The following is a 25,582-nucleotide window of genomic DNA, read 5'->3' on the forward strand; positions in this document are numbered from 1 at the left end:
GTTTTGGTCAACTAATTCTCAGACTTGTTTTGGGTAGGATTGAAACCACTATCTTCAGACAATGTTCGCCTGGAACCATAGACTCAATGCCTGTATCAACTGCGCCATGGGTCCTGAAGCTTGGAAATCCGTATATGTAGTCTAACCATAAGAAAAAACAAATATTACAAAAGATAATCCAACATATTGCCAACATCCACACTTTCTATTCTCTGAAAACCAACTTTGTGTTTTCAATCAGTTCTTTCATTTATCTCGGTTGATTTCCATATATCCTATTATATGCGGATCACATCCAATGATCACAATTGCCCAATTGTGAAGCCCTTTTTTGCTCTAGCAGATTGGCAGTCACAACATTCACAGTATCTCATCATTCTTTTTTCAGCAGCTAAATGTTTCTTTTTATTGTCACAGTATGAAATTTTGAACTAAACCTATCCATCTTGTACTCAGGTCATAGCTAATGAAGAGAATAATTTATCCTTGTGAATTTAATAAAAGGTTCAAGTTGAAAATTTGAAATTACAGTGACAGAAACATTGTGAATATAACACTCAAAATTCAATTAGTAGTCTGAAAAGACAAAATAGACATTATCTATCCTCATCTCAAAAACTCCGAAACATTAAGTGATGGTCATCTTAAAAAAAAAAAATAAATAAATAAAAAGACTTCCAATTAATAATGACAGTAAGATTTTTATATTCTTTTGTTTTGGGGCATTTTTCAGCAACTCTAATTCTTAAAAAGAATATCAGAAGCAACAGGAATTTTATGCTATTGTTATTGTGAATACTTTGATTGCAGATAATCAAATCTTTGGCTTTACAAATTTTAAAGTATTAAAAAGATCACTAGATTAAATTTAGTTCAAATAAAATCTTAGTATAGAAATCTATATTTTTACAACTTGTCAAAAAAAAAAAAAAAAAAAAAAAAACATAAGTGAAAAAGTTCCAATAGTTTCTTGGCGAAAGAATAACTTACTTCTTGTGAAAAAAAAAAAAAAAAATATGAATCACAACCTTCCAATCAGGTTAATTCAGGAGTTGGGTTAACCAAAAGAACAAAATGCAGGAACAAACAATTTCATCTGCATATATTATGCAAAAGAATTCTTTACAGCTACAGATTAGTCGACTCTCCCCAACTATTTGTTTATAAGAAAACATTCAAAGCTTGGTGTCGGCCTTGCGTATTTGGGAAAGCCACTGTGCATCACAGTAAAACTGATGACACTTTACATGGTGAGCAGCCTATAATATAAATCTCACCTTTCTGTTTAAATGTATGTATGTCTGCCTAAAACTTTCGACAGGGGTGACGGATTTTCATGAGATCAGTATCATTTTGAAGCTCGACCCTTCAGACGACAAATATCAAAACATTGGCTAAAAACATTAATTCCTACACCCTCAACTGGGCACTTTTCTACAAGGAGGGGATCGCTTTTTTCGTTGATATTTTCAAAAGTCATCCCCTCTTTTCGATTGACTAGCCTTAATTTAAACCTTTGCCACTTCAGGTTTGGCGATGGACGAAACGGCAAAGACATCTAGCCAAGAAATGAGCCAAGGCACACATTAAAAATACGGTTTAACATGTAAGAATGACTTTCATCTCTCTTTCACTAATAAGGGAGTTTAAAATTTTTTTTAATAAACAGCAATGTCTGTTTCACATAAAAGTCTTTAAGACTGTTATTCCAATCCCTTGAAAAGAGAAAAATCTATGAAGAGTTTGTTTCAGCTTCCTTGATATCTCCACTAGATGAGATCGCCCCCCCCACCCTTGTATGATGGCAGATTCAAATTGCTCAAGACAAAGTGTTGGCCAAAGAGAACAGGCAGACATGAGATACAAGTGTAGATCAAAAAAAATCCAGAAGTCTGATCAAAAATCAACCCATGTTCATTTTTTTTCTTTTTAACTCTTTTTCACCTCAAACAAAACATTGTCACTTGGACAAAAGGAGCTACTATTTGGAATCGTGTCTGACAGGGTAAAGTGGAGAGTTGAGCAGCAAGATAGCTGTTCACATTATATTTAAACTTCTGTAGGTTAATATAGCGAGAGAAGCAGGACACAAGGAGGGAACTCTAAAGTCTAACATTTTGGGGGGAAGAAACTATTAGGGTAGAAGGTTTTCTAACATTTATGGACCTCAGTGAAGGAGCAGTATTTTGCTGCTTATTTGGCATGTGTACATCGAAAGCGTACAAGTGTTATGAGTTTATGCAAAATCAACAAAAAATATGTTTGAACATCATGCAATGGTGGGTCTCCTCTAGTAATGGTCAATGGACGGACCTGAAAGAGCCTCCCGCCCTCTATTTTTTTGTTTTCGTCTTTTTTCCAATTTTTTAAGTGGATTATTATCAAATGTACACTATCAAATTATCAAATGATATCCAAAAAGACAAAAATAAACAGAGAGAGGTAGGGCAAGCTTCCTCAGGTCCACCGGTCAATGTTTATAATTATTAAAATGATAATCATCACAAAGGAACCACACATGCTTGACTTGTTAATTTCAGGTGTGTCCTATAAAGTGAGAAAGTTTGACTATTAAATAAAATGTTGTTTCTCAAATTTCTGCTTCCATACATAAACGTTTTCTAAAATTGGAGAGTTTCATATTTATTATTATTTTTTTGCTACGAATTGTATTTAGTTTTTTTTTCCTTGTATTATTGATCCACTATACGAAGTAGAAACTATGCCAGTTTATTCAAATTTCAATTGAAACTTACATAAAATGCAGAACAAAAAATTAAGAACATTTTTATTTAATATAAGAGTGACAACTAATTTTGAAAGGTAAAAAACAAAAACAAAAAAAATCGAATATCTAATCAATTCAAACAGAAAGAAAAACAAAATCTGATAAACTCAGCAACTGCATTAGAACTACCTACTAAGTTTCATCTGATCTGAAACAATCAATTCTTAAACAAAGGGAGACAACTGGTAGTGTGTGGATACAACTAGCAATGAACCTTCAAATGATAATACACATCCAATACAAAGTCCTTTCATTTTTCTTTTAACTTTATAATTACAAAACTAAAAACTTATGTTAAATTTAAATCTAGAGACTTGACATCCAAGGCGGAGACGGACTAACAAAAGGGTCAAAAGTTCTAGAAAATTACTTACACCTGATAGTATCCTGTATCTCTACAAGGTCATGGTTCATCCATGCATGGAATATTGTTGCCACATCTGTGCTGGTGCATCTACTGCTAATCTCTCTTTCTTAGACAAGGTCAAAAGAAAGAGTCTTCAATCTAATGGTACCGCTCTATACAACCAAACTCAAACACCTGTTCCATGCAAAATTCAAACAATCTTTATGAAAAATAATGTCTTAAATGTTGCCCATTTTCAGCTTTGCTCTTGAATTTTCAGTTGGCAATGTCAAATGGCCACCACGTTCTCCAGACTCGACTAGCCCTGACTTTTTCTTGTGGGGATATTTTAAAGAAAGAGTCTATGTTAACAGACCCCAAACCCTGCAAGAATTGAAGGAAAACATCAGGAATGAAATAAAGGAGTTAAATCACAATTCAGAGATTCTGCAATCTTATGTCAAAGGAAAGAACACAAATATGTGAAGTTTGGGCAACATTTAAAAGATATTATTGTCCATAAATAAAGATTGTTTAAAGTTTACATTTTTTAAATGATTTTTTTTTAATTTAAAATTTTTTTTCCAGTGTCTTAGTTAAACTGTGTTAAAACTACAGAAAGACATCATCAAAAACAAAGAATCTATTTAATTTTTTTTTTTTTTTAATTACAATTTCACTGCAAACAAGGCATATTGCCACTTTGTTGTAGGGGGCTACTATCAGGGACATGGGCATTAGGGGTACTGTGTAGGGAGTTGGGCAGCAAGATGCCGGTTCACATTGCACTTGAACTTCTGCATGTCAGTATAGTTGGGGAAGCAGGGACCCCGCGGGAAATTCCAAAGTCTAGCTGTCCTAGGGAGGAAACTACTGGAGTAGAAGGCTTTCTTACATCTAGAGATCTCTACTGTGAAGGGGTGGGATTTTTTTTATTTATTTATTTTTTTATTCTTTTTTTTATTACATTTTCACCCCAAACAAGGCAAATTGCCACTTTGGTGTAGGGGGCTACTATCAGGGGCAACAACTACTGGGGTACTATGTAGGGATTTGGGCAGCAAGATGTCGGTTCACGTTACACTTGAACTTCTGCACGTCAGTACTGTTGGGGAAGCAGGGACCTGGAATGGAATTCCAGAATCTAGCGGTTCTGGGGAAGAAACTATTGGAGTAAAAAGAGCTTTTACATCTAGGGATCTCTACAGTGTGGGGGTGGGATTTAGCAGCCTGTCGGGTTTGTCGAGGGTGCTCACGTCGTGGGGGCACAAGTGATTGCAGTTCATCAGAGCATTCACCACTAAAATACTTGTAGAAAAGGCAGAGCGATGCAACATTTCGTCGATGGGACAGAGGCTGAAGCTTAGATGCCAGTTCAGGGCCTATCAGGTTTGCAACTCTCTTTTAAACCTTGTCAAGGAGCGAGAGACTAGTAGCAGATGCACCAGCCCAGATGTGACAGCAATACTCCATACATGGGCGAATGGTGGCCTTATAGAGGTACAGGATACTTTCGGGTGTTAGTAGTTTTCTAGCACGGTAGAGAGAGCCCACCTTTCTTGCAGCAGCCCTGGCAATGCCTTCAATGTAATTGTTCGAACTCATGTTTCCTGTGAACGTTAGGCCAAGGAGTTTGAAAGATGTACTCTCAGATAAAAGAGTCGTTGGCCATTGCTATAGGTGGTAGAGAGGGTTTCTTGTAATTATTGAATGAAACTAGTTTAGTCTTGGCGGCATTGAACGCGACCAACCACTTTTGTCCCCATTCCACCACAGATTGAAGGTCTTCCTCTAGTGTTTCTGCCGTTTCTTTAGAAATCTGTTCATTCGTCTTCCTGTCGTGCCTGCCATAGAGTGTAGTGTCATCAGCATATATACCCATCTCAGAGGCAATTTTGTCGGGGAGGTCATTTATGAATATCAGGAACAATAGAGGTCCAAGGATAGAACCCTGGGGCACTCCCGCATTTATATCATATTGTTTAGATGTACGACCGTCGAGGACAACCTGGATTTTTCTCTTATCTAAGAAGGATTTAATTATGTTAAGTATTCTACCAGTGATACCGTATGATCTAATTTTCCTGAGGAGACCCTCATGCCATACCCTGTCAAAAGCCTTAGATATATCTAGAGCTACCGCTCTGCTCTCCCCCGCTTTGTCCAGTGAATGGTATATACGTTCAGAGATCACAGTTAGGATGTCTGCTGTGGAACGGGCTTGTCTAAATCCATATTGTTTGTCAGTCAGAAGTTTAGCATCTGTAAGGTGATGGACTAGAGCATGGTTAATTAAGGTCTCAAATATTTTGGCAAAAGTGGGAGGAGGCTAATGGGGCGATAATTTGATGGGTCTGTCCTTTCGCCAGAATTTTTGAATACTGGTACAACAGAAGCAGTTTTCCAACAGCCCGGAAAGCAAGCTTCATTAAGGCATTTGTTGTAGAGTTCTGAGAGAACTGGAGCTACTTTGGCTGAGCACTTTTTTAATAGCACAGCTGGGATAAGATCGGGTCCACATGCTTTTGAAGTGTCAAGGTTTCAAAACCCATGAGTGACGTTTTGGACACCCTGTATAATAGTAGATAGAAATCTAATATGTAACATCAGACCCAACTAGCATTTCAGACGATACATTCAAATTTGCTTTGGACTAGTAAATTTAATTTGTTATTGTGATGTTATTGACAAAATAATACATATTAGGTAAAATTACCTTTTAAAAACTAAAATTTTTCTTTCTTTTTTTTTTTTTTAATATTCACCTAAAATAAAAATCACCAAGGCTGGTAACTCATTTTACATTGAAGAATATAATGGGAATTGTTTACCTTAACTTAGAAATGTGCAAATAAAAAATTAACTAGAACTAGTGCATGCCAATAATAGAGTTATAACAGCTAGTACACTTTATTTAATATTTTCATTCTTTTCATAACCTAATTTCCATTGTGATTGTTTTGTTTTTTTTGCACTGGTTATGTATTATTTTCACTTAAATTAATTGTGTTAGGAATTGCTAAAGGTATTTTGGTAATGGATTAATTCACTTTCCATGAGAAGAATTGCATTGATATTCAGACATTTTAGAACTATGACAGCCTCCAAGAATGAATGGAGTTGGAATTCTAAAGATATTACTGCTGTGGCCAATTGTTTAAAGATATGTTTCACGAGGTTTACTGCAAAAAGCTTGGAGAAATTATCTTGTTGCTTTATATACAGTAAATCTAAAGTAATGTTTATTTGAATTTTGTTATCAATGACGAGAGGAAATGTTTTCTTGCAGCTGTTTGTAATTGGATTAAAACTTCAGGTTTACTCCAAGCGACAAACTGGGGGGGGGGGCAACAATGTTAAGATTAGCAGAAAGGAACTTGAAGATTTTGGAAGGTTGCCAGATGTCTGTATAAATAAAACGCTTGTCATATATATATATATATATATATATATAAGAAAAAGGTTTCTTTGACGACAACAAAGGCTAAACATACTTGACATATATTCTCCAATTTCTCAGGTGACAGAGAGAGAGAGAGAGAATAAACAATGGATGTTTGGATTTTTGGATTTTGTTTTATGGCATATCAACGCTTTTAGGTCGTTTAATGCTGAATCCAATTATTTTTAGAAAAAAAAGTTATTCAAGTTCTTAATATCTTCAACTGTGTATGCATGGTTTAACTAATAATTTTTCATTTAAAAATTATGTGTGTATCATTAGGAACCAGTTGAGTCGGTTTGACTACATTGTCAGGATGTCGGATTCCCGGCTGCCGAAACAACTCGGGTAAAAGAAGCAAAGCATATTAGAGAAGGCCAGAAGAAACGATATAAGAGTCTTCTGAAATCAAACCTAAGGAAGTGTGGCATCAAACATACACATGAGACCCAGGCCAAGGACAGACAAACTTGGAGGCAGGCCATCGCCAAAGGTACAATCACTTTGAGACCAAATGACGTGCAGATCTCAAGGAGAAGAGAAGGATGGAGAGAGAATGCTCACAAGCCAAACCTCCAAATGGAATGGAATTACCTACTGCACTGTAAAAAGGCAGTTCAAGATCAGATTCGGCCTTGTTGGCCACCTCCACATACACTTAAACCCAGAATATGACTACCATCCTCTGAGGGGTTTACCAAGAGATACAACTGGATGTAATTTCAGGTCATACACAGCAGGGTTGCGGAGTCAGAGTCATAAGTTTGCTAAGAGTTGAAAGTCCGTTTTTTTTTTTTTTTTGTTTTTAAAATCACAAAAGAATGACAGTGTGAATACTGAAAGACTTTAAAATAACGAGTTGCAGCTGCTATTTTGGAATTCTATAAGTTGGAGTTGACTTGATCCTGCAACCTCGATACTCAAGACAGATTCTATTTAACCCATAGACAGATATTATCATTCTGGATCAGACTCAGCCTAGGAGGTGAACTCCATACTCCCCAGTATAGGGCCGCACAACTTGTAGTTTAATAGTGCTTTTGAAGAAAGAAACAGAATAAAATAACTGAATAAACACTATACAACATTTTGGAAATGCTGTGTACTGTGATACTCATGTATGGGTCAATAGTTGCAATTGAAAATACAATGACTATAATACAATTTTTTTTAATAGAATATTGTTGGACATCATCCCGTAGTTCCCTATAATATGTGGAAAACATTGGTTGTTTTACAGCATATCAACCCTTTTTGTGTTATCCAATGCTGAATGGCAAATACTTATTGAATACAATTAGACACAAGCTACTATTTTACCCAGAGGAGGAAAATTGTGCATTCATATTTTTCCAACTAGAATTATTGCATAATACAACTTGCAACAGGTCCAATTAGATTCAAGCTTGGCATAACTGGTTTTATAGTATGAAAGAATATCTATTAGGCAAATTCCGCAATCTCATGTTGTATATTGAGGAACGCTCTTTCCCCTGGTAGACTTCAGCTGTAAGGCATCCATATTTGGGAAGGAAGAAGTTTGGTACAAACTAATGAGAATTTGGTGAACTGTCATGGCTATCCAGCTTTGCTTGGGGAGGTAGGAATAATAAAATGTAATTAAAAAGTCTAAAAATCTGCCTTTTAAAATTTCCCTCTCTCAAATTGCTTCCACTTTAAAATATTTATTTCTACAAAATATTAGAAATTCACATTTTAAATAAAATAGGCACAAGGCCAATCAAAAGTGTGGGAAAATGGATGTCGTTGGTCATCCTTTGTCACCATGACTAAAAAATACCTACTCTTAGCTAGAATCATCACCATAGTACCACATTTACTCCTGGGGCCAACCTACTTAAAATTTCCCAAATCGTTCAAAAATTTTTTTATGTAAAATAAATATGTCTATATACGATCATTTCATTGGAAAGAATTGTAGAGTGGGAGAAAAAAAAAAACAAATAAACAATTGATCTTAATTAAATCCAAGAAAGTATATTTTAGTTGGAATTTGACATGAAGATAAAGGGGTGGGGTGGGGGTACTATAAATGCCCCCCCCCCCCCGACTAATTTTGTTCCTGTTCATCCCACAAAAATGTATCTCACAAAAATAATGTGTTCATATTCTATTAGAGGCAATGCTGCAAACGAATAACTTCTTTCTGTGTGGTTTGACTTTTTTTAGTACACTTAATCTTTATATAATACGAGAGTTAACATTTGAGCTGACGACTGCACTAGGTGATGATTAAGGATAGCACCGCGACAACACATAGGATGCAATGCAACAATTATAATAAAAACGAATTTTGTGAATGCTATTTGATCGGAAACAAATTAAGTGATTATCAGATTAAGAGCCTATGCGAGATGGTAAACAAATTTGATTTGCTCGCAAACAAACTATTTTAAAATGCATGGTTGATGGCTGCTTATAAGTTTATATCTGCTTTTTAAGTGCAACAGACTTTCATTTAAAACAACCCAAAAGAGAAACTTTAATTTTGTATTATTTGGACTACCATTTCTTTTTACCTTAGATGTTATAATCACAATGTTTCGATCAATGTAGCCTCACAAACCTTCAGGTGTGTCAACAAATTTGGCTTAGGTACTTTGGACAATGTCAAAACATTAACTCACTGCCTGCATAGCAGTAGCCATATAGTGCAATGGTTAGAAGCTCTGACTGTCGTTTGGGCGATCGGGTTTCGATCCTGGCTTGAGGTAGTTGCTTGTCTAACCGCACTGATGAGCTATGAAACAGCGAAACAGTACTGTATGTGGATGACTATATATACATACACTAGAGAAGGGTGCCCGGCCTTGCCAGGTCATAAAATAGACTTAAATATATTTTAATTCATGCAGATTTTGTATTTATTATTACAGAGCCAATTCTCTATTGAATATTATATTGTACCTAATAGATATAATAGTGATTTCAAAAGTAAAAAAAAGAAATGATTTGAGTGCTATCAGCTAGAATTGAAACTAAAACATTTAGCGCTCAAGCCATATCTCCTATTGATGTAGCTATCTAGCAATAGAAAGACTTAATATTAAAGGACTTGAAGAAATGAATTGAATTTGGGCATGCACAGAAAGTAAAACTATGTCAGCAAGTTGAAATGAACAGTTTGCATTTAAACTTGCTGATATATGTTTGTATGCTTTATTCATCCATCCAAACAAAGATTTTACTTATTATAAACCATCCTTGCTGTATGATTACTATTTCCTGTTAATTTCAGTGCTATGTAATCAATAGTTTAAGAGTTTATCAGTTAAATATTTACAGACAGATACATTTACTGTTTTATTTATATTGATTATGTTTGTACTTTGGGGTAATTGTACTAACTAAAAAAAAAAAGTGCTCTTTATATGCGTGGTTGCCAAAAAGAGCACTTTTAGCTAGTTGGCGCACTTACCACAAAGTACAGTATGTATATACTAAAGAGAAATTGGTTTATAGAGGGTTTCAAAAAAAAAACTTTCATACACTTTTTCACCCCAAACAATTGCCATTTGAAAGGCAATAGGCTTTGTTTGTTTTTTTAATAATGATTTTAAAACAAACTATAGCTTGAAGAAAAGTTTGTTTTTTATGTGCATTCTTCCACTTTCTGGAATTAAAGAGTTTCCTCCAAAAAATAGCTAGAAAGAAATTATTCAGATCAACCATTTGTAGTCCCTATGTTCCATTCTTTAAAAATAGCAGCCATCCAACCAAGGTCATATGGAAATTCAATTGCTTAGACGGAATTCTTGAAGATTCGATCGTAACCGACTGTTAAAACAGGTTTTATATTTGCTCTCTACTTATGAAAATAGAACATAGCAATTTTTGTTTTTCTTGTAACCCTTCCCCCGTACAATATATGAGAAAGATAGATAAAAAAAAAAAAAAAAAAAAAAAATTTAAATAAAGAAAGAGCCAATCTTGTTCAAAGCATCGGAGGGGGTAGAAATTTATATCCGTTATTTGAAGAGGAAGATCAAATCAGCGGATCCAACAAATCAGAATCACTAAATTCTATGAGTCATTAGCTTCCTCTTTCTAATGTCCCATTTCTCTCTGAAGTCAATAGAATCGGTTGGATGCACGCGTTTATAAAAGGCAAACGATTATCTTCCACATAAAACTGATGACAGCAGCTCGTGTTCTAAATGATGTAAAGAATAAAATTATGCAATTGTTTGCCACAACAAATAGAAAAGCTTTAAAAACATCCTGTAAGAGAGCAGACAGCTTTTCTTTAATATTATGGAAATAACATATCAACAAGAAACTAATTTTTATAATGTCTAAAACTGAAAATTTTATGTAACAGCATTTATTTATGTTCGTTTTTCCAAAAGAGACTCTACATTTCTTCAAATCAGGTGTTGAAAGTTTTAAAGTGGCTGTAAAGCTCCATCTTTCTGTCTGTTTATAGTTGTGGCCGAAATAATAGGGTACTGAAATAACACCAATCCTTCTCACCTTATCTCAGTATTATTTCCGGTATTGGATTTATCCTTTCAACAAGACATAAGCGATGCTAGGTCACAAGGCATGGTTAGAGATTATGCAATCCTTGCTTCATTATAAGACTCATCACAGACATTTAATGATTTGTTACAAAGACATTGAAAAATAATAATTTTGTTATTTTTTTTTTTTACACAGGCATCACCACATTATCAAGGCCAAAAGGCCACTCAAGGATAAGGGTTAAAGAGTGTACAGTAGAACTTGGACAATATAGTAATCATTAGTAATGAAAATTCGGTAAATTTGATAACTTATATGGAACGGCTCATCAAGAAGCCGGAAAGCAGGAAAACGGAAGACAATTCCACAGGCGTGCAGTTCTAAGAAAGAAGCTTTGTTCATGGAATCTACGTTTAGGTTTAGGCACAGATAAATATATATATATATATATATACACATATTATTTAAATTCTTTAGATTACTGTCCTCATCTGGAGTGTTGTTCGTACGTTTTGATCGATGTAACTGTCGACCTTCTTCAGGTATTTCTCGTTGAACTTGGGGAATCTATATGGAATTTTGAACGAAACCTTTTATTTAATCTACACGTTCCATCATCTAGCATGCTCTCGTTCCATGACTGGGTAGAAGTCCCAAGTAATTCACAATTGTATTTTTGGTGTTGCACACACTGAAGATTGAACCTTCAACCTCTAGAAGAGTGTAATTTTTACAGCTGAATTTTATCAAGTACTTGCCACGGGTCCCCCATTCGTCATCTAAAAAATTTAGAACTGTAATTTTGTTCTGTTTAAGTACTGAATCAAACACATTCTTTTTTTATTAGCATGTGTGAAGAATATATAAATTAAGCCGACATAACCAAATTGATATTAATAATGTGCAACATTTGATTTGCATAGTCGCAGCATGATGTCTGAACTGTGCATATTATATTGATTAATCCCATAAATATTTCATGGCCATCAACCTCAACTGGTTTGAGTAAATTATTCAAGGCAATTCATTCCTAGCATGAAACGGTGACAATGCTTTTATTACAATCATGGTTCATCATGAAGTTGATCATTCATGACCAACTTCATGAACTGCAGAAATCATTTTTGTAATTTACGTTCAAATAAAACAATACGTTCAGTGAAAAAAAGTATCTAGAATAACAAAGATCGCTCATAATAGAAAACAACGATTTGCTTTTATGTTTCTGAATTTTTGAGATGAGGATTGGTTATTCTTATTATTTGGATTCATCAGACTACTGTTCTCATCTTCACAACGTTTTGGTCGATATAACCTCCGACCTTCTTCAGATGTATCTTGTTATATTCTAGAATGCTTCTGTCGAACTCTAGAATCTTAAATTTGAAACTCTTTATTTACTTCACGGGGAGTAACATGTTCTTGTTCCATCAACCATGACTGGATAGAGGTCCTAAGTAATTTGCAATTGTATTTTTCGGTTGCCCACACTAAGACTTGAACCTTCAAGAGTACATGGAAAAATCAATTGTAAAAGTGATATTCTCCTGAAGGTTGAAGGTTCAATTCTTAGTGTGGGCGACCGAAAAATACATTGCGAATTACTTTGGATCTCTATCCAGTCATGGCTGATGGAACAAGAGCATGCTACCCCCATGAAATAAAGGGTTCTGTACAAAATTCCATCCAAATTCCTGAGTTCAACAGAAACATTCCAGAGTTCGACAAGATACACCTGAAGAAGGTTACATCGGCTGAAACGTTAAAATGACGCTTAAGATGAGAAGAGTAATCCGATTAATCCAGATAACACCATTTTGCTTTTGTCTTTCTTTAGCATTAATACACATGTTACTTATAAAAACAGAACAAATTAGAAATTCATAATATCAAGAAATTATTTGTTATAAAAATCATTACGTAAATTAGATGTATTATTTAGAGAGATAAGTCATTCTCTTTTTCTCATATTTTATTTTGACATTTGTTTACCTATCTTAAGAAAACAAAAACTTTCAACCACTATTCGATGATTATTTGTATAAAAATCATAAAAACTGATTTACTTGTTATACATGTAGGTGTTATGCCTGCAAGTTTGTTTATAAAAGGTTGTATATATATTGTTATCTAGTTTGTTTGATGAATACAAAAACCATATGCTTTCAAAATTCCTATTTCTTTTGTGTTAAGTAGGTGTACTAAATTCGAAATTAAGTATTTATTATAAGTTGAAATTTTCTTTGGATATATTAGGAATTGAAAAGGCTATAGGAATGCATTTAGCATTGTCTAAAGTATACGCCATTTAAATACAATACCTTACTATGCGTAGTGGGGATACTCAGGTTTTGTGTATCTGGTCATCCTGGAATTTTGGCACATTTTGGATATACTATCTTCTGCGGTAAAAACAAGCCAAAATTTTTCGCGATTCCAGAATGAATAGATCAACAAAACCTGGGTATTCCCAGCAGCTACACTGCATCGTATTCCACTAAAATAGTTAATATTTGTTCTTGTATGATCTACAATCAAACAAACCAAGTTTCAATTTTTCCACTAACTTATGATACATTATTTATGAGATGAATAATTTGTATTTTTTTTTATTTATTTCGGGACTATTATCCTCATCTTTATAATTGTTGTGGATAGAGATGTTGAATCTCTACGGTTCCAGATGAGAATTGTCTGAAGATAGCAGTTTCAATCCTACCCAAAGCCAGTCAGAGGATTAGTTGGGCAAAACGTGGTGAGACGACAACAACTATGGAAGGCAGTAATTACTGAAGATACAGTTAAGAGATTCAGCATTCCTATCCTGTCGCGGTTAACCACCTGATGAAGGTCAGAGGATGAGTTGGCTGAAACGTGATGAAACAACAACTATAAAAGATGAGGATAATAGTTCGCAAATAAAATTATGATACGTTATATATCACTATAATCATCATGTTTTGATTATCACATATTTTAACGTAAGATGACGGACAATTGCAAGTGAGAATAACAAAAGAAATATTACAAAATTGTTTTACTCTTATTCAAGGCAAGGCACGTCACGTAAGGTGCCACTGTTACGGACCATGTCTACAGAGACATTCTAAGTAGATGTGTGTTCCCATTACATCTAAATTTCTGCATGTTAGTATAGTCAAGGAAGTAAAAAACGGGGAGGGAATTCCAAAGTCCAGCAATTTGAATGAAGAAACTATTAGAAAACTTTGCTGACATCTACAGATCTATATGGTGAATTTTGTTTCATGTCAGGTTAGTCAGGGGTATTTATGCAGAGGGCGCACAAGTGCTACCAGTTTGTCAGAGCACATTCCAAAAACAAGCCCAGGGATGCAACATTGCGGTGATGGGACAGGAGTTAAAGCAAGGTTAACAGTGCAAAACTTATTAGATTAGTAACTCTTTTTTTGGGACCCTATCCCAGAGGGTTGGTTGGTTGGTTGTTTTTGTTTTACGGCATATCAACCCTTTTCGGGTTATTTAATGCTGAATCCAAAGATTTTGAAGAAATTTTTTTTATAGAATATATTTGTTGTTTTCACGTCAGTTTCTATTTAACCCATAGTTGGGACCCTAACAGAGTGGACCTGGGAGCAATGGTAATTAAAGGGTGGCTCCACACTCCCCAAAGCCCACAAGCTGGGGCCTCACCACTGGATATAGTTTAAGGTCATATCCAGGACCTATCCCAGAGGGAGAGACTAGTGGTAGATACACCAGCTAAGATGTGGCAACATGACTGTGGTCGATTTTTAGAGATATAGGATACTGATAAGTGTAAGTAGTTTTGTAGCATGGCAGAAGGAGCCCATCTTTGCAGCAACCGTAGCAATGTCTGCTATGTATTTGTTCAAGTCATGTTCCTATGAATGTTAGGCCGACGGGTTTGAAGGATGAACTTTCAAGTAGAATGTTATCAGCTATAGGTAACAACAGTGCCAATTCAATGCTATAAAAGGCATTTGAACAGTGGTGCTTTTTGACACAGACTTTCACTTTAATTTTGTAGGAAGACAAGGATTGGAAAAAAAAAAAAAAAAAAAAAAAAAAAAAAAAAAAAGATGCCCATGACATAACACACACAAAGAAAAAAAAAAAAGAAAAAAACAATCCTGAAGATGGTGTATTATATTATAGACTTTAATTTATAAAGTTCAAAGTAAGTAAGCAACGAAAAATTATTCCATTGATTTTGATGGCATGTGCACACGAGTATAATACTAATGTCTATATATGTGAACGTGTCTGTCTGTGTGTGTACATTTCCCTACGCAATAACTCAATTTTCAGTCTACAGACTTGAAATTTGATATACAAGGTACTGAGATTTGGGAAAATCTTTGTAATCAGTTTTCGGACGGAAATTTAGCTGTTAAAAGGTCAACGTTCAACTATTTGACCGTTGAGAACTCTACCAAACTCCTCCACCAATTTTGGGTCTAAACACTTGAAATTTTAGATATAGGTTCCTTGAACACGGATCTAACTTTAATAACTTGATTTGAGCCCAAAACAATAACTGTTAAGGGGTCATAATAGGGGTCAAAGTTAAAAAAATTGACCGCTTTTCATTTTTTTTTTTGTGCTCAACATACACCTCCAAACACCCGGTCAACGCCGGGCTGAAATGCTAGTATAAATATACAAGATACCAAAATAAAACTAGCACTTTTGTAGTAAGTAAGACAGATATTCCTTATCGATTTTGATTTATAAAACTTGTTTTAAGTTCAGTCAGTATATCTTTGGGCATGCTGTTATATCTTGTCTATGAATAGAGACTTATCAGCATGCCCAAAGATAGACTTAATAATATAGTTAATATAATTATCGACAATTTAATAAAATGAATATCGTTTCCGAAATGATCGTACAATCAAGTTGACTTTGTCTTTCCTTTTGAAACTGATTCATAGTTTACAATTATTAATATTTTTACTCAATATGAAAATAGCTCTAGGATACATATACCTATTGAGCTTATTATATATCTACAGTACTATGGGCACTGTTTTTTAAAAGTATTAATACATTTATTAATACATTAAAATAAACTCTGCTCTTTAGACTACGTCTAATTCCCGATGTAATAAATAAATAAAAAAAAAAAAAATATATTAAACATTGACCCAAACGGTCTTTGGGGAGGAAAGATATTTTGGGAATTTAAAAAACACTTCCAAATGATACGAGTTGTGACAATTCAAGGGTTACCACTTCTAAAGACTCCTTGAAAAACTGATGAAAAATGGAATTGCTTAGAGAGATATGGTTGTCAACTGTCAATTGTGGACATGGCATTATTTTGTTTCAATAGATTATATTTGAAGATGGTTAATATTCAATTTAGTGAAGCTACAGAAAAGAAACAAAGGTTATGTAACAAACTCATGCTAAAACATCCATTTTAAGACATTAACTATTATCAAATAACCAGCCAATCAATGTTTAACAATGAAAATACCATAACATGAAATTGAAACTTTATTAGCAGACAAAAAAAGATAAAGTAAAAGAAATTGGAAAGAATCTCAATGAATGAATATATATATATATATATAGTAGCAATATATATCTACTTCATAATTAATATACAAAAGTATAAATTTATGCATAAACTTTAAGTATTTACTTCAGTGCTCAGTATGTAGGTAGAGCTAGGTAGTAAGTTATAAAATATATATGCCGATTAAGCTATCCAGAATATTACGCGTTTCATCCACGCTAAGATTCATCAGGCTTATATCCTAGCGTGGATGAAATGCAGAATATTCTGTGTAGCTTAATCGCCAGATATATATAGTAGCAAGCTGCCCGGCATTGCCCAGTTGTAAAATACGCATAAATATTATAATTTAATTCATACAGAAACTGAGACATGCGCATGCGAGTATTATGTTTTTTCTAAACAATTCACCCTCTGTTAAGTGAAAAAAAAAAAAAAAAAAAAAATACTCGGGCTGAGATCAAAACCAAAACCAAAACCTAAAGACATTTAGTTAAGTCCAGCAACCATTAGGCCAGCTTGACACGATCTTTAAAGAGTGTTTTCAAATTGTACTTATTTTTAACAACGTAATGAATCTCATATAAATCATTCACACATGCGCATTCGTGGAACAGTTAGCAAAACGATAAAAATCCAACGATCCCCATGTATCAATTTTTCAATTTTGACCCCTTAGCGACCCTTTTTTCGGGATGAAAACTGATTAAAAAAATTTCCACATGTCTGAATATCTTATATACCAAATTTCAATTCTGTAGATCAAACATCCACTGAGTATATAGGCTGAGAAGTGTCCTGACACACACACACACATTCTCACTTTATATATATATATATATATATATATAAAATTTTAGTTTTTTACAATTCTTTTCTTCTAATCTGTCTGTAGAAGAGGAAAAAAAAATTAAAGATCAAACTGAACATATAATTTGAAAAAAGAAAAAAAAAAGGATTCTAAATGATGCCACGGTGAAGAGAATTTTTTTATGATCATTCTTTTAACAAGCTTCACATGCTTTTCTTTGCAGTAATGTTAGATAATTTATCAAATTATATCACGTACAGGATTTTTCGTGGCAAAACTGCAGATAATGAATGTAAGGTTTAATAGCATTTCTTCACCGCTTTGGTCCAAAATCTGCTTCATATTACAGCAATTCATTTTGGTCTGTTTGAATAAGCCTAGAAATCGTCTGTGAGTAAAATCGTCGCCTATCAAAGATGGTTCGAAATTTTTCATTTTCATTAAATTTGCTTTTAATCAATTTAGTCTAACAATTGCTTTTTTTTTTTTTTTTTTTTTTTTTTAAATATAACTAGACAGACTACATAAGTTGCCATCCAAGTCTTCAAATATTTGCATGAGGAATACACTATGGACGGTCTCGAGATGCTTCCTTTGAAACGATATTATAGGACCTGTGGGCATTCCTTGTGTTTAGATAAGCAGTGACATTGGATTGCTTGGTTGTTTTATGGCATATCAACCCTTTTTAGGTTATTTAATGCAGAATCCAGTGATTTTGAAGAAAAATATTTTAATTCTGAATTTTTTTTTTTTCAAGTTGGTTTCTATTTAACCCATAGTTGGGACCCTAACAGGTACTACCACTCTGGGTCAGAGTGAACCTGGGAGCAATGGCAATTAAAGGGTGGCTCCACACTCCCCAAAGCCCACAAGCTGGGGCCTCACCATAGGATCTAGTTTTAGGTCATATCCAGGACCAGTGACATTGGAAGGGAGCAACTGGATCTGTCAGAGCACACTTCTCCCAACATGTGGTGGACGTGTGAAACCAGCTGCCGAAAGAAGTGATATTTGCAGAGTTGCTTAATACTTCCAAAGCTAAACAGAGGAATCACCCACTTTGCTTTGACTACACATCAAGAGAGAATGTGTATTGAGAGAATGTAATCTCAGGTGTATAGGCCTGTGTTGCTTCTCGCCATACATCGTATTGTATAACTATTTTATAATTTTTAATTTAGCAGAAGTTATTTTTATGCATAAGTGGGAAGGGGAATAACTACAAGTTCATACCTTTCCCAATATTAGTATTAGTGCACAAGTGTTCTAAATGAATCCAATAGGATTTGAAGTTTACACAATAGATTCCTTGCTGACATTCATTTGAACACTCGCACACAACCAAATCCAACTTCAAAAAACGGATAAGAATAACAGAGGCAAACAGGATGACTAAAAGCATGAACAAAAACTTAGAGAAGCGAGATATACAGAAAACAAAAATAGGTGCAAAGGAATATTTTGTTTGCTTATATTACGCTTAATTATGAGAATGCAAACTTTTCAATTGCTTTGACTATTTGTTTAATACCAAAAGATTTTTTTTCATTTTATGCCAACTTCACTTATTGTCTGTCAATTTTTGGTGTACACATTTGAAACTTGATATATGAAGAATCTGAACCTGTGGAACAAATTAGATCTTGATTTTATCCCGTAAAAATAGTTGCTATGGGATCAAAATTGAAAAAAAAAAAAAAAAAAAAAAAAAAAAAAAAAAAAAAAACTTAGCAGGTGCTCTTCTATGCAAGTGCAAATATACATTTATAGGTTAAACAATGTTATTTTTTATCTTTTTATATGCGCATGGATGTGTCTCAGAGATGATGCAGAAATGATTCTAGCTGATGGTACCCCAAGTCATATATATATTTTAAAATCACTACTATAGGTACAATACAATAATTGATAGACATTGACTCTATAATAATAAATATGAAATCTGCATAAATTAAAATATTATATTTAAGCACATTTCATGACCGGGCAATGTTGGGTGGCCTGCTAGTTATATCATAAATAAACAAGTAATTAACCTGCAATTACTTGAGAATGTATTTAAGCCATATAACAAAAAGTATTAAAATAAAAAAAATTTTTAAATAAAAAATAAAAAAAATGAAAAAAAAAAAAATAAAAAAAATGAAAAAAAAATAAAAAAAATGAAAAAAAAATAAAATGAAAAAAAAAATAAAATGAAAAAAAAAATGAAAAAAAAAAAAATGAAAAAAAAAAAAATGAAAAAAAAAAAAATGAAAAAAAAAAAAATGAAAAAAAAAAAATGAAAAAAAAAAAAATGAAAAAAAAAAAAATGAAAAAAAAAAAAATGAAAAAAAAAAAAAATGAAAAAAAAAAAAAATGAAAAAAAAAAAAAAATGAAAAAATTTCATCTAATATCTGTAGATATAAAATCCTTTTGCTACTAAAAGGTTTCAATATGTTTGTAAATCTTTTCTTGAAACCTTTAGATAAGAGAAAAATTGTTAATTTTTAGGCCTGGAATTTATTTTTTCCTTATTTTTCCTCATCAATGTTGATGATCCTGAAAGTTGGAGTTATGCTTCTCCCTAGTGCCCCAGACTGTGCTAAATTTTATTTTAAAAACAAAAGAGTAATTTTATAGATATAAATAAAGTAGGTTTTATAACAACAAAAAAAGTATTATTTCATTGAAGTGAACCTACTATGATTATATTATTAGAAGTAAATAAACAACTTTAATTTGTAATATTCAGATGTCAAGCGTTATCAATACTAAGTAACCATTATTTGCTATATAAACTACCAATTGACAAAAAATGATTTAACCAATATGCTCTGTTTTTTTTATTTTTTCAGGACTATTATTCATTTATGCTTGGTTTATGTGTATTCATATTCAAATATGATGCATGTTAAGGTTTCTTGCAATACATACAAAAATCTAATGGATTGTTGATTTTGATATTTATTCTTAAATGAACACTCATGCTTAGCACAACGTAAGCAAGTATGGATATGAACACTCTTATAAACTTTTGCATTTACTTTTTTTAAAGAAAAACACTCAAAGAAGCTTACAACTATAAGCATCAACTTTGACAAGAGGAGTCGTACTAAGAAAAAAAAAAAAAAAGTCCTCATTCCAAAGAAGAAAAAAAGAAACTCAAGTCCATATTTCAATAGATGATGAAAACATCCATTTTAGCGAGAGGTAGAGAGTTGACTAAAAAAAAGCAGATTCCCTAATTTTTGGTTTAAAAAAGAAAAAATTCCAGTCTTAGATTTGAGAGGTCAAACAAAAAAAAAAAATTTTTTTTTTTTAGTCCAACTCCAAAACAGACTCCTACAAAAATTGTCGACACCAACCCCACTTTTGATAAGATTAATAGCTTTATAACAAAAAAATAAAAAAAATTTTTTTAAAATACAGATTTAGCAGTATTTTAATTATAGAAGACATTTTTTTTAATATAGATAAAATAAAAACAGAGCAAGGTCACCAAGTTCAAGGTTCAATTTCATATAAAGATATTAAAATAAAATTAAAACCTATTGGACTGGTTTGACCAATTATTTTTGTGAACTTATCAGAAAAGACTACTGGAATTTAAGAAAAAAAATGGAAGAGAAGAAACAACTGATTAAACCAGGGATGTAGAGTTTAAACAAAAAAATTTACTCCTAGTTTTGGTACCTCTGACCAACTCCTTTTTATATAAAAAAAAAAAAAAAAAATGATCATGGTCTCTCATTTCCTTTATTTTGTTTTTAATCCTCACTTTCTATGAGCAATGTCTGACAAAGAGGAAGGAACTGCTGCTTTCCAGATTGGAATCTATCCATCTAACATTTATTGTCACTTTCTGACTTTGATGTAGTCTTTTTTGTTCTTCGTTTTTTTAGCTCCTTACATCAAGTGGTTTCATGCATGTCTGGAGCGACTTTAAAAAAGTCTAAAAGATTATGCATGTGCTCTTAACTTGAATAGATCTATATTAATTAGTTTATTTTATATAAGTGGTTAATGTTAGCTAAGGTTGTAACATAGCGCAGGTGCGCTTATGCAAACACATGTGAAATGACGTCACCGGTAAAGAAAGACTATATAAAAAAAAGAACTATCATGTTAGAGACATAGAGCACAGAACGAAATAATGTTAAAGATCACGTAGAGGTGTGGATGACGTTTGAGAATATGTACGAGAAGACGATCACATGATAGATGTCACAACGGTAACATAAGAAAGAAATGTTAAATGTTATTACAAAGGAAAAGGAAGTTGTTCTTTTCTATTCTTTACGACTGAAAACTATGTGTTCTTTCCTGGACAACGTTACAAGTGGTTAACAGTACAGACTGAAAACGTGAGTGTTTTAAGTTCAAATTCATAAAAAAAAAAAAAAAAAAAAAAAAAAAAAAAAACACTTTCCTCAACCCACACTTGACCTTTTGTCTAACCTCCTGGGAATGAGGTATATAAAATAAATTAGAACCATGCAAATTGCAAATTTAACTGGTATCAAAGTCAGTATAGTTTTATCCAAGGATGTGCTCTCAGAAAATATAAGGATAGACGCCTCTTAGAATTTCTACTCACTGATTTTAAGGTCTTCTAATATTCTAACTAGATTCTTTGGAGATTAAAAAAAAAATAAAAATAAATCTGACACAGACTCCTAACATTTTTACAAGTCTGACTTTGACCAAAACTTCCAACTTCACAATCCTAGTAATCACAAGGGCTAGGACAACAGCATATTCTTTTCATTATTTTGACTCTCGAGTGTGTATCCGTTGATATCTATGCTTTTATATAGAGTGATGTGTTTCTCGGTTGATTAACTGTGTTGGATATATACTCGAGAGTCAAAAACAATGAAAAGAACATGCTGTTGTTATAGCCCTAGTGATCACTTAATTGCTTCAGATTCCAAAGACCGTATCAATTTTAATTAAAAATAACAAATTTTTATGAAAAATTTTCAATTTCAAGGTATTTTTATGTTTGTTTTTTTTTGGTGTAAATCAAATAGATAAGAATTTACCTGGCAAAACTGAGGCACCAAACACCATGTGGAAAAGAAAAATCACCGATAAAATGTAGCTTTCCTCAAACAAAAAATGTACACGTATGGAGAAATCTAAAACAGAAAAGAAAACAATGTTAATATTTGGAAAAAAAAAAAAAAAATTCAACAATTGATTTAAAGAATTTTCAAATTTCAACAATTCTATTTTAGTTTTATATCTGAGGATTTATTAATTTTTGAATTGTTAACCATAGCAATAGAAAAAAAAATCAATTCAGACTACAGTTCACATCTTGAGCCTCGTAACCTCCAATCTTCTTCAGATGTATCTTGTCAAACCCGGGAATCTTTTTGTTGAACTTGTAAATTTGAAATTACGTACAGATTTTAGAGTTCAACACGATGCACCTGAAGAAGATCGAAAGTTACATCGACCAAAACATTTTGAGAATAATGCGCAAGATGAAAACTGTAGTCTGAATAATCCAAATAATCCAAACTAAATCTTGAATCCATTCAATATTATTTGATTCATCTAAAGTCAAGAGCATGAAACTAAATTCATATTCTAGATACAATCATACTCAATCTAGTGTGTGTATATATATATAAAAAAAAATCAGTTCATTCAGTGTATGTATCAATTATGCACTATAAGTAGACATACTGCCTGAAACAGTAACTAAAACCCTTGAGCAGAGTGTGAGCCACACATCTATTTGAAACTAATGCAGAGGTCAAAACAAAATGAGAGACATTTCAGAGATAGCATTTTGTGCATGTTGACATTGAAAAAAATGAACAACAATAGGGCTCCGACTATCAGTAATTTGATCTATAATAACTTAGCTGGAATGTGATCTCAGTACAATGCATAGGGAGGCTGTAGTAGCTATCAATAAATGTAGATCAAAAAGTCTAAATGAAAATGTGTAGGGTGTGGTCAAATTTGGCGACAAACACAAGTCTTCTAATCAAAGGCAAGAAGCTGGTGAGACACCGTACAAAACATTGAGGACGAAGGTTCCACCACAAATGCCTTATCACACATGTGACTTATCCAAGTACTGATAGCAACGCATCAAACAGTTTCTGCAGTAGTAATTTTATTCTCCCCATCACCTGACCTAAGACGAGCAATATCAGATATGATATTGGCGTGAAAATATCTACAAAATGTAGGACTGAGAGAAACTTGATTCCATCAAAGAAAAATTTGTGTGCTTGCAGAGAAGTGGGGGGGGGTGCTTCTTCCTCATGTGTGATGGTTAGTTGCCTGTCATATTTGTAATAGAAGAAAGATAACAAAACAAGCATTGCTTGGAGATATATATATATATATATATATATCTCCAAGCAATAAAAAATGAAAACACTTCAAGATAAGCTGCATTAACGTAGGCATACAATCTGCATGCTTCCCCCACTCCATGGCAATCATTCAAGAAATTAATTCAGTATCCTCCAGTGGTATTACTCTAGTACGTGTTGTCACACCTATCAATCGATAGCACCATCGTTATCACAAAGAGAAAAAAACCCCCAAAAACCTAGAAGACCATCCAAACAGAAGACACACCACTCATTCACTATTCAGTACTTTTGTATTTACCGACATGGTTTCCACAAAGTTTCTTAAGTGTACTTGCCCACTGACGGGAATAACTGGAAGTGGCCCATCGCGAAACGTTTAACAGCTAAAAAAAAAAAATTTATGATAAACAGGAAAAACATGTTTGTAATTTTATTTATTAATAAAATTACGAACATGTATCTAACCCAATCCTAAACTTTAACCCTAACCTGCGAGATTAAAATTGATTTTTTTTTTCTTTGAATTTATAAAAAGTAGCCTTTATAAATTTATTATTTTTTTTATTTCTTTGAATTTATAAAAAGTAGCCTTTATAAATTTATTTTTTTTTTTTCTTTGAATTTATAAAAAGTAGCCTTTATAGATTTATTATTTTTTTTTATTTCTTTGAATTTATAAAAAGTAGCCTTTATAAATTTTTTTTTTTTTTATTTCTTTGAATTTATAAAAAGTAGCCTTTATAGATTTATTATTTTTTTTTTATTTCTTTGAATTTATAAAAAGTAGCCTTTATAGATTTATTATTTTTTTTTATTTCTTTGAATTTATAAAAAATAGCCTTCATAGATTTGTTATTTTTTTTTCTTTGAATTTATAAAAAGTAGCCTTTATAGATTTATTTTTTTTTTTTATTTCTTTGAATTTATAAAATGTAGCCTTTATAGATTTATTATTATTTTTTATTTCTTTGAATTTATAAAAAGTAGCCTTTATAAATTTATTATTTTTTTTATTTCTTTGAATTTATAAAAAGTAGCCTTTATAGATTTATTATTTTTTTTTTATTTCTTTGAATTTATAAAAAGTAGCCTTTATAGATTTATTTTTTTTATTTCTTTGAATTTATAAAAAGTAGCCTTTATAGATTTTTTTTTTTTTTATTTCTTTGAATTTATAAAAAGTAGCCTTCATAGATGTTATTTTTTTTATTTCTTTGAATTTATAAAAAGTAGCCTTTATAGATTTGTTATTTTTTTTTATTTCTTTGAATTTATAAAAAGTAGCCTTTATAGATTTGTTATTTTTTTTATTTCTTTGAATTTATAAAAAGTAGCCTTCATAGATGTTATTTTTTTTTTTATTTCTTTGAATTTATAAAAAGTAGCCTTTATAGATTTGTTATTAGCAAGACGGGAATGATTGGCCAACTTTTCAGTTATTTCCGTCAGCTGCTGAGCAAACCCGAGCCGACTTTGTGGAAATCGCGGGTCAGTAAATGCAGGAGCACTCATTATTCTAACTAGCATTACAGGTGCCATCCAATGCAAAGGAGAATGCGCTGGATGTGTATCAGGCATTTCCTCTGGATGAAGATCACAATCACCTACCGCCAGAGTGAAACGTTTCATGTATTTTATGATGCCCCAAGGATACTTAGAAAATAGTGATGTCTACACACATGACAGAAGAATCAATGTCTCTATGTGCTTTAGATTGTTGTTGACAATTTTTTTTTTTTCATACCAAAATATAAAGGATGGACTCAATCATATATTTGAATACCTCTTAGATTGAGCAAAAAAAATAAATAAAAAATGTAATAAAATAAATAATTTAAAAAGAATGGAATTTG

The 25,582-nt window shown here is 32.5% G+C and overlaps 1 protein-coding gene across 1 annotated transcript in view; it reads right to left on the reverse strand.

Moving 5' to 3' along the window:
• LOC145241387 (ras-related protein Rab-14) overlaps positions 1-25,582 on the reverse strand; it is a 161,635-nt gene that overhangs the window by 83,375 nt on the left and 52,678 nt on the right. Inside the window, exon 2 of the mRNA XM_080104306.1 lies at positions 22,431-22,526. The gene's annotated coding sequence lies outside the window, so the exon portion shown is untranslated. The remainder of the gene's footprint in view (positions 1-22,430; positions 22,527-25,582) is intronic.

This window comes from Euprymna scolopes, chromosome 20 (assembly GCF_053919585.1).
Source record: "Euprymna scolopes isolate OS-2025 chromosome 20, ASM5391958v1, whole genome shotgun sequence".
Lineage (NCBI taxonomy): Eukaryota > Metazoa > Mollusca > Cephalopoda > Sepiida > Sepiolidae > Euprymna > Euprymna scolopes.